We start from the raw sequence: 10,672 nt of genomic DNA on the forward strand, positions 1-10,672 counted from the left end.
CCAGGATTTTCCAGCTCTGACACTGGTAAACAGGAAAATTTGGAGAGCCGTGACTTTTAACGGCTCCAAATTCTCCCGTCCCACTGCGACAAATCCCGGCCATTGTCTTTATACAAATGCCTTTTTTAAAACTTGAAATTAGTTACCAAAATCTTTCTCATATCTGTTCCTAATAGTTTTTTTTACTTTTTCCAGTATGGAATTTACGATGCACAGATGGCCAAAGATGGAAAAACTCTTTACTTGCATAGTCCTTGAAACTCCAAGCTATAAATACAGGCGATCCAGAACTGGGAAAACAGTTTACTGCAAATATTAATCTATTGTATTATTTGTTAAATATTCTCTAAAATATTTAAAGGATGTACACATATGTATTATACAGATGTACAATGTAAAGTAGTATAATATTAGGAGCTGTAAACTTCCTGTGAAATGGATTGGGAACAATGTTGTGTGATCTATACATTATGTACATTGATCTGTGTATCTGTGCCACATTTACGCTTAATCTAGTCATAAATGTCAGCATATGTTGCTGCTGCTTAAAATATTGTATAATTTACATGTATAATTATTCTATGCAAATATTGCTCATGTGATAGGATTTTTTTTGTAAAGATACACATTTTTAAAAAATATTTTAATTTTGCATATCACAACCCTGTGGTAGTATAAAATGTTACTGTTAACTTTCAAACACGCTATGCGTGGTTCTTAAAATGATCAGAAATGAAGAAAAGCACGTTAATCTTTATGAAATTGTTAGTTTTAGTTATTTGATCCTTTTGCTGTGTATTATACAGGTCTGTGTTGTTTTAATTTAACCCTTAGTGTGTGTATATTTATTGATCCCCTCCAGATTCTTTGTATGATAAACTGTATCTGCAATTTCTAACGGTCGGGACTAACACAGAAACGGTCCTTTTATATTTTTTTCTTTATTTATTGTCAATCTAAATAGAATGGATTTTTTGAAAATGACCCACCATTAAGCTCAGACACTGTTCTCTTTAGCATAGATTTTAATATTTGTAAAGACATGCATTCAGTAACGGAAACTTGTGATAGGGAGGCTTAAAACCAATCGCGGCGTTATTTGTAAATATTTAGGGGGAGAAAAGTGTCTCTTTTTAACACTGATTTATGTTAACGTTGAGCTCATCTACTACTTACACATGTTTGGCATCACTGTAATCAAATCAGGTGGACATGCAAGGTATGAATCTTCCAGGAGGAGTCTTAAATATATGCTTTTTACAGAAATAAATTGTATTTTAAGAAAAAAAGAGTTCCTACATCACAACAGAAAAACACTTCATTGGCTATAAAGTAGTTTGGGGCACCTGAGGTCATGAAAGGAACAATATAAGTTCTTTCTTTTCACTCAATGTTCCAAAATCCAAATGACATCTGTGATTGAACCACAATATTCAGTTAATGACTATCCTAGTGCCTTACTGAGTTTTGGCGGGGTTTGTCCTGATAATGAATTGGTTTCTCATTATGGGATGAAATTGCTTTTATTGATATTTGTAACGAACAGGCATTCACATGAAATTTGTCCTTGCATTATTGTAATGCATTTGTTAACTTGTCTAAAATAAATGTGTAATCAGATGCATTAAAATAACACATAAATGTAGCAACATGATAATTACAAATGTTTCAGACAGTCGTTTTCACATATTCCGTTTGAGGTTCAAGATTGAAGGATTGGGGGCAATTTTGACTTTGGTCATTTGTGCAAAATGAGCAACGTTGAATCTGCTGCTCGCTTTATACCTCACTCTCAGGTAGGAAAATCAAGAGAGGAGTATAACAGGCGGTGGCAATCTTAGATCGCCTATTTTACACTCTCGCCGTAAATTACATTATAGCCATTGAATCTTGTGACTTATTTTGGTACTTTGCCACAGTCTTGTTGCTATTGAAATTACAGATGATGCCAAATTGTGTCACATAGCAAGTAGATTGAGTTAAATTTTCTGTTTTTAAATGTTAAAATAAGCTACTGCCATTAGCACACTAAGGGTTAACCCTAATTGCCAACTTTATTTTATCAAGAAAAATAGTTTACTTTCTGGCATAGAAATGTGTGTGACATTGAGCCACAGATTTCAATGCTGCACTTGTGGTGGATTGACCTGAGATCATCCAGGATCCACAACAAAAACTGTATGGTGTTAATTGGAACTAACTTCAGCTGCCATAGTGCTTATTAGATTGTGTCAAAAGTTCAGAGTGGCTTCCCACTGCTACTGCCTTAGCGTTTGTCTGTCACTTCTCACCAGTTATTTTCTCCCTCTTGTTTAACGGCACAGATTCTATCAAATGCAGATATAGGTATGTGTACTTTCTCCCTTCCGTCCCCCACTGTCTGCTGCTTCTGCACAATGTAGACATTTTCTCCTCCCGTCACATTGACAAAGGGAGAACTTCTCAGTGGCTGGCAACTATGTTTTTAAGAAAAAATGTATTTTTTGTGATATTTATATTTTTGTATCATAAGAATGTTTTCTTACAGTATTTGTTGTATGCCAGTTTATAACAAAAATGCAGGGATTTTTTTTTCTTTTACAGTTATGTTTTACTTTGTAATGGATTTTAATCTGTATAAAGTGCTTACTAATGTTAATAACTAAATAGGAAAGATATATAACAGTTACATTAAGAACTCGTAGATTTTAGTATGAGGATGCAAAAGGAAAAATATTCAAACTGGGTCTCATCAGCTGCTTGTTTTGGCAGAGATGGGTTTGTGTCATTTCAGTTACAAAGATAAATGTATGCCATATAATTTATTTATATGAAAATTTATTTTTGTAGTGTATATAGTAGTCATCAAGTCTTTTGACAGAAGTATATTTTTAAAGAGTTTATATGTAATGATACCATTATGTTGTATCAGAACTGAGACAGTTACAGTGCACACTTTCATTGTAACTTACACTTGGAGAAGATGTTTTACAGTGTTAAAATGAAAGCAACTATTCTAAATGTTACATAATTTGGTTCCAATTTCCATGGAATACGTGCCTTGTATGTTTTATCCATATGCATCATGGGACATGGAAATTGTGCAAGCTCTCTAAATATTAATGTTCAAACACTGATAGAATTTCTAACAAATAAAAATAATATAACTTAACCGTGGTATCGCATCCTTGTTGTTTGAGTAAATTGTTCTGAACTTAATAGTCCCAAAAATCCACAAACTTGCTGGTATATTCAAGCCCAGCAGAGCCATTCAGCATCAGAAACTGGTTACACCAGATCTCCATCCAACTGAGCTTTTCACTGGAATTTCCTGTAGGGGTGGAGTCAGGCAATTGTAGCAATGCTTCCTTGCAGACTGACACCATAGAGGCTGGGCCAGCAAAATGGCAACAGTCACCAGAATTCCTTCTGGTCTCACCTCGGGTGTTCCCAGACCTATGTTATCACCAAGGGTGGAAATGGGGCCCATAAGGATGTTCCAACCTGGTTCCATGCCCTGAAACACTGAGTAAAAAGAAATGTTGCGCTTGGAAAGGGAATGATATCCAATTCTTGACACAATCTGACCTGCCAGCTCTGCACATAAGCACCTAACCACCCCCACATTGTTATCAGTACTGTCCCCATTTAGCAAGTGTTAGCGCTGAAACTAGCACAGGTACCCTCTGTCAACATGCAAATTCCTTGACTCCTAGTCAGTCACTTCCCTTCAAGGGGCTTCAGACATTCCATTCCATTCACAATGTGGTGGAATTGGACCACACCTGGGAGGGAAAATTATATGGGCATAAACAATCTTTTCGCAAAGATGACGGTAAACAGTCATCTTCTAATCAAGATGAGGAGTCCCTATACTTTACATAGTTTGACATTGTATTTAGAGCACATAAACAAGCCAATAGGCCAGGATCCACACAAGCTTCCTCCACACTTCATCTAACCCTGTCAACAAATCCTTCTATTATTTTCTCCCTGTTTAAGGTTTCTCCCTAAATACCCATATTTGAATCACTCCCTGACAAAGATGTTTCTCCTGAATGCTGTTGGATTTTTAGTGAATATCTTATCTTGGGTCACCCAAAAATGGAAACATCTCTATGTCCACCCTAATAGCTCCTCTCAGAACCTTAAAGGCCTCTGGCAGGCCAACCTCAGTTTTCTTTCCAAAGAGAGCCCAGTTTGTGCTAATTCCTAACCTGATCCAAAGGCAAGGAAACTTTTAGATTGACCCACTTCACTGCTGTTAGTGTCAGGAGCAGCCAAAGGCTCTGCCTCTTCAGGGCATATAGGAAATCTCTGGAAACAACAGAGGTTTCAATGAAACCCCAAAGAATATTGGATAGTGCAGGATGGCCCCCTGGAATGTGGGTACCTTGGCACTGCCCAGCTAGCACCTTGGCATTGCCAAGATGCCCAGGTGGCATTGCCAAACCGACAGGAGCACTGTTAGAGTGGCAGTGTCAGGGTGGCACTGCCAAGGGTTGGGCTGAGGGGCCATGTCAATGAGATGAGTATGACGGGTGAGGATGTGCAGAGAAAGTAAGAAGGGGCCTCTGGGAGATTGGGGTGACGGTTGGGGGGGGTCATGTAAGGAGGCGTGGGGAGGGGCCTGAAGAGGCAGAGCTCCCAAGCAGTCCATAGCAGGGTGTCCTCACTTGGGGTGTGTGGGGACTGACCCTTCCCTCAGGCAGAAGGTACAGAATTCTGAAGACCCGCACATACAGACATAGGAACAGCTTCTTGCCCACAGCTACTAGACTCCTCAATGACTCTCTCTCGGACTGATCTGTTCCCTGTAAGAACGCTATTCACGACACCCTATGCTGCTCTTGCTCGTGTATTGCTTGTTTGACCCTTGTTCCGCACCATAACCAATCTCTATTTGTTGATGTACTATTTATCAATGTGATAATGGGAGTACAGCAAATAGAGATTCCATTACAGTTCAGTTGTACAGGTTATGAAGCAGATATAAGGCGTGAAGTTACTACTGACAATGGAGATATGGACACAACCTTATTCCGGACACTTCTATTGAAGTAGTAGAGTGAGGAATTTGGTGCAGGCATATAAAGTTATCCTACATCTATGAGGCCAGACTCCTGCCATGCTACTCCTCCTAATCCTTTTCTTGCTGACCTCCCTGGTGCCAAAGGCTTTTCCCTCAACTTGGCCAGGTTCTGGAAGATACACAGACATTACCTGAGCCACATGTAAATTGGCATCTGGTAAATAAAGTTAGTGAGCGGAACGCATGGCTCAAACATTGTTGTGGAGAAATGGGTTTCGATTCATAGAAAACTGGCAGCAGTACAGGGAAAAGTGGAAGCCTTATCATTGGGACAGTCTTTACCTGAAGCTGGAACCAGTGTTCTGGTGAGTTGTTTAACTATGGCAGTAGAGAGAGTTTGAAATGAAGTATTGGGGTTGAGGTATCAAGTAGGGGAAGACATGATCAACTAGAGGTGACAAGACAAGAGAATAAGGTAGCAATGAGAGAAGTGATAATCGGAGCATGGCAGGTAAGGATGGAAAGTGCAAACATAAGAATATGCCAACAGATAAGGCCAGAGATTGCATCTATGGTTAAAAAAAATACAGAATTAAAGGGTCTGTATCTGAATGCACATAGGGTTCATAACAAAACAGATGAATTGATAACTCAAATTGAAATAAGTATGTATAATCTCATAGCCATTATAGCGACATGGCTGCAAGATAACAAAGTCTGAATATTCAAAGGTACATGACATTTCGGTGGAACAGGAAGGTAGAAAAGGTGGAGGGGTAGTCTGTTAATTATGGACTGTACAAGAAAAAGAGGTGACTCAGTTCTAAAGATCAGGTTGTAGTATCAGATTGATGAAGATAGGTAATAGCAAAATGAGAGTAGTTTATGGGCCCCTAACAGTAAACACACTGTAGGACAGGGTGTACAGGAGAAAATAATGGGGGGTTGTAGGGACGTGGAGGTAGTGGTCGTAATGGACGCAGAGAAGTCATTTGATCGGATGGAATGGGATTATCTATGGGAGGTACTGGGGCAGTTTGGATTTGGACGGGGCTTCATCGACTGGGTTAGGTTGCTGTATCAGGCATCCGTGGCGAGTGTTCGGACGAACATGTTGACATCGGAATATTTTAGGCTGCACCGGGGGACGAGGCAGGGATGGCCCCTCTGCCCACTGCTGTTCGTGCTGGCCATAGAGCCGCTGGCAATTGCGTTGAGAGCCTCATGTGGCTGGAAGGGGATGGTCCGGGGGGGGGGGGGGGGGGGGGGGGGGGGGGGGGGGGGGTGATGGAACACAGAGTCTCGCTATACGCAGATGACCTGCTCCCATATGTTTTGGACCCACTAGAAGGAATGGATAGAAGGAATGGAATTCCAGTGGGTGCAACCCTGTCACATCAATGCAAAATCCTAGGCATTTCACTTCTGAGGCCTGGATAGTACATTCTTTGTGTTTTAGGCAGACCCCTGCATCGCAAAACTTCTTTAATACTTCCTCTAGGCTGGCAATGTGTTCTTCTGGTGTATTGCTGGTGACTGGCATGGTATCAATGTAAACCATCACGGTGGAAATTCCCTGGAGAAGATTTTCCACCATGCACTAGAAGATAATTCAGGCTGAAGCAATGCCGAAAGGCAGTCTGTTATACGGAGGGGGCCTTTGTGAGTATTGATTGTAGCAAACCTCTGAGACGCCTCATCCAACTCTAGTTGCAGGTAGACATGACTAAGATCCAATTTTGAATAGGTAAGACTCCCGTCAACCTAGCGTAGAGGCCCCTGATTCGGGGAATCAGATACCGATTGACCTGGGCAGCCTGATTTATGGTCAGTTTATAGCCCACACAAAAACTTATTGAATTATCTGGTTTAAGGTCAGGGATTATTGGCACCACCCACTCTGAAAACGGCACCGGCTTGATTATAGCCAGCTCTTCCAATCTCTAGCTCTGCTTCAACCTTCTGATGCAATGGTCTGGCTCTGAAGAGTTTTGTCGTCTAATCTGGATTGACATATAATTTGTTTTTTTACCCTTAATCTGGCCCACGTCTTTGTGGAAGATGTCTTCATAGCTCCTTAGCACAACTTAGGGGATGCCTTTGGATGTTTTGAAGATATTCAACCAGTTGAACCTAATCTTCTGTAGCCAGTCTCTTCCCAACTGGTTAGGTCTATGTCCTTCCATGACAACCAAAGCCAGATTGGCCTCTTGCCCTTTGTAGGCCATTGAGGATTGGCTGTTCTAAGGATCTTCAAACTTTCCCCTGTGTATGTTGAAAGTTTGGTTGGAGTACTCACCAAGCTTAAAGACTGAGTTCCTGCACAAAGATATTGGAAAATCTGCTCCCCCACTTCGGTCACGGAAGATAGAACACGAAGCCCTGAAACTTCCATTTGAAGGCGCTTGCTGTTTCCCCTCAATTTAAATGTGGCTGAAGGGCTTCTGTTTCAGTGCCTGCCCACCTGTCATACTATAAGCATTAACTTGAGGGACACAGGTGAGAAGATGGTGGGTTAACTACACATTATTTTACAGACTGCACCCCCCCCCCCCCCCCCCCCCCCCCCCATTCCCTCCACCATCTTGCTGGAAACACGCCCACCAGGGAGTCGGGACACATAAATTCCAGCCCACTGGTTTTTCAAACACAGCCCTGGCATCTCCTTTTCAGTTGGTCAGAGCATTGCCATCAGACAAAAATGCTCCTCAAACTAAAACGGCTTCTTGCTCCACTTCTTGTAATATTAATTCCAGGCTTCTGCCTTAAGGAGTAGGCCTCTTGCTCCCAAGGCTTTTACATTCTCTTCCACTATCTCTAAAATGCAATCAAAAACAAGTGGAAAACATTGCACTTGCAAGGCTCAGAAAAATATCATTGCCCCTTTCAGGCACTGCTGCAGCTCTTCTGCACCAGGTATTCAACACCCCTCCCCCCCCCCCCCCCCCCCCCACCCTGACAATACAACCTCTTCACTCGCCTCCCGCTCATGAGCCAATCTGCCCTGGAAGCACCAGCGTGTGAGGAGAACATTGGGAAATAGCAGGAGTTTCCACTATATGTCAGCAATTGGAGATTTATTTGTACACTTCTGGGAGTGAAGCAAATGAAAAATCTCTCCTTTTAATTTCATCCTCAAAGCAGATTTGAGGATCTGAAGAAATTGATAGTGATACAGTTAAATTCATACCTTATACGGTAAGTAATCATAGCAGGCATAAAAAAGTTGCTCAAAGACTAACTGGTGAAGTCCCACTGTTTTCAATTGGCCACAGGGTGCAGATTGTCTTTACAAGCTAATATAAATCAATGCTTGCAGGAACTGACTCTCTAAATAATAACATCACACACTGAGAAACAAAAAAACGCTTGGAATTCTTGTAAAAATCCTGACTGCTGCTAAGGTACTGCTGTCGGCTTTAACATCTCCAGGCAGTTTTAAACACAATTTTTCTGCATTTAGGTATGACGCCAAGCAGTGTCAAATACAGAAAAGTAATTTACCGGAACAAGAATTGTTAAAATTACCTGAATATAATAGTAGTATTCCTGGAGACATGTGGATTTCACAGTTGGTGGGCACAATTTACTGGCCTCATCGCATCTGACTTTGTGACGTGATGAGGCCGTTAAATCCCATGAGATTCGTAACGCTCGAAATGCCTTGCGAAATGTAATGAGATTTCGCGAGACGTCATTAGGCTCATTTAAAGATGTCTGCACCGTGTTCACTCGAGGAGCCCAGTGGTAGTAGCCATGCTTCAGACATGGTACCAAATGAGGCAACACTTCGGCCTCATGGAAATGACCATAATGGCCCCCATCTGCAACAACAACAGGTTCACTCCCGCAATAATGAACGCCACCTTCAAAAGATGGAGAAAGGAGGGGACACTGACCATTCAGATAAAGTTAGGGAGAGATTCCAGTTACCAAGAGGAAATGACGTGAAAAACACTCAGGTCAAAAACTTCCTCCGTAAGGAAACAAAAAAGTACCCCAGACACCAGGACACTTGTTTGTAGAAGAACTCCTGGATGTGGGCGACCTAGGGAAGGGGAACTGTGTGAACCTGTATGGGAAACTGTTGGAGGAGGTACACTCCCACTGGCAACCAGGCACCTTGGCATAGGTACCTAAGTGTCACTGCCAGGCTGGCAAGTGTTGCCCTGCTAAGGTGCCTGGGTGCCAGGTTGCACGTGCCAGGGATCGGACCTGGGGGTGCCTTATCCTTAAGAGGTGGGGTGAGGCGGAGCTCAAGGACCTCCTGATGAGCCATCAATTGCACGAGAGACGAGTTGCTATACAAAAGTTAGGCTTTAATAAGCTAGAACTTAGCCCTGCGGTTGTCTACAATAAAATGGATGACCGCCGGGCGTTCCGACTATTTATACCTCGGTATGGAGGCGTGGTTAACTCAGCCTCTCGACCAATCGGAGAGCTGTCACATGACTGGTCTCAACCAATCGGTCGAGAGGCACATGACCGACCAGGGCCAATGGTAAGCCGGTGTTCTGCACCAATGGCAGAAGCTATGCAAATCATATCACCACATTCACCCCTTCCGGAGAAAGAAGCCGGGGGGGGGGGGGTTCAACGAGGGCCGGGGGCGGGGGGGGGGGGGGGAGAACTGGTGATATGAGTAGCAGCCGGGAGAACAAAAATTTTCTCTCCTTTTCTTTTATTACATTTTTGGCTTCCCACTGGCCCAGACAATTAGCAATATTACACAAAGTCCCAACAAAGTCCATGGAGCTGTTGTAATTCAGATCGATTCGATCAGTCTTTTCGTGGCCCGTGACGTTCTGGCAGACCGCCGCAGTGGAGTAGGTGACATCAGTTCAGCCGATGGTGGTGGTTCCGCTGACGTCCTGGAGTCCGGGAGCGATGGTCCTTGAATAGTCTCCGTCACCCGAGCTGGCTGTGGAGACGCCATGGATGGGGAAGGGGTGACCTGAGTGGGGCGCTGGGGGAGAAAAACAGAAAAACACCAAATCTGTGGTGAAGGGGGGAAGGCTGCACGCCGGCGGGTGCCAGGTCCCTGAGGGAGACCGTGTCCTGCCGACCGTCGGGGTACTCCACATACGCAAACTGCGGGTTAGCATGGGGTAACTGGACTTGTTCCACCAACGGGTCGGATTTGTGCACCCGCACATGCTTCCAGAGCAAGATGGGTCCGGGAGCGGCCAGCCACATCGTCGGGAGAGGGGATCCGGAGGACGACTTCCTGTGGAAGACAAGAAGATGTTCATGAGGTGTCTGATTTGTTGCGGTACAGAGGAGTGAGCGGATAGAATGTAGGGCATTGGGGATAACCTCTTGCCATCGGGAAATAGGAAGATCTCTGGACCGGAGGGCCAGTAGTATGGTCTTCCAGATGGTACCATTCTCCCGCTCGACCTGTCCGTTACCCCGGGGGTTATAGCTGGTCGTCCTGCTAGAGGCAATGCCCCTGTTGAGCAGGAATTGATGCAGCTCGTCGCTCATAAAGGAGGACCCCCGATCGCTGTGTATGTACGCAGGGTAGCTGAACAGGGAGAAGATGGAGAGGAGGGCCTTAATGACGGTCGATGTGGTCATGTCGGGGCAGGGAATGGCGAAGGGGAAGCGGGAGAATTCGTCAATTACCGCCAGGAAGTAAATGTTGCGGTTGTTAGAGGG

At 43.6% G+C, this 10,672-nt stretch overlaps 1 protein-coding gene across 4 annotated transcripts in view; it reads left to right on the top strand.

The window, feature by feature from the left end:
• Positions 1–3,151, top strand: part of ptch1 (patched 1) — a 104,159-nt gene extending 101,008 nt beyond the window's left edge. For all 4 annotated transcript variants that reach the window (XM_038804796.1, XM_038804794.1, XM_038804795.1 and 1 more), the window contains exon 24: positions 196–3,151. The gene's annotated coding sequence lies outside the window, so the exon portion shown is untranslated. The remainder of the gene's footprint in view (positions 1–195) is intronic.
• The last annotated feature ends 7,521 nt before the right edge of the window (positions 3,152–10,672 follow it).

Source organism: Scyliorhinus canicula, chromosome 8 (assembly GCF_902713615.1).
Source record: "Scyliorhinus canicula chromosome 8, sScyCan1.1, whole genome shotgun sequence".
NCBI classification, from domain to species: Eukaryota; Metazoa; Chordata; class Chondrichthyes; order Carcharhiniformes; family Scyliorhinidae; genus Scyliorhinus; species Scyliorhinus canicula.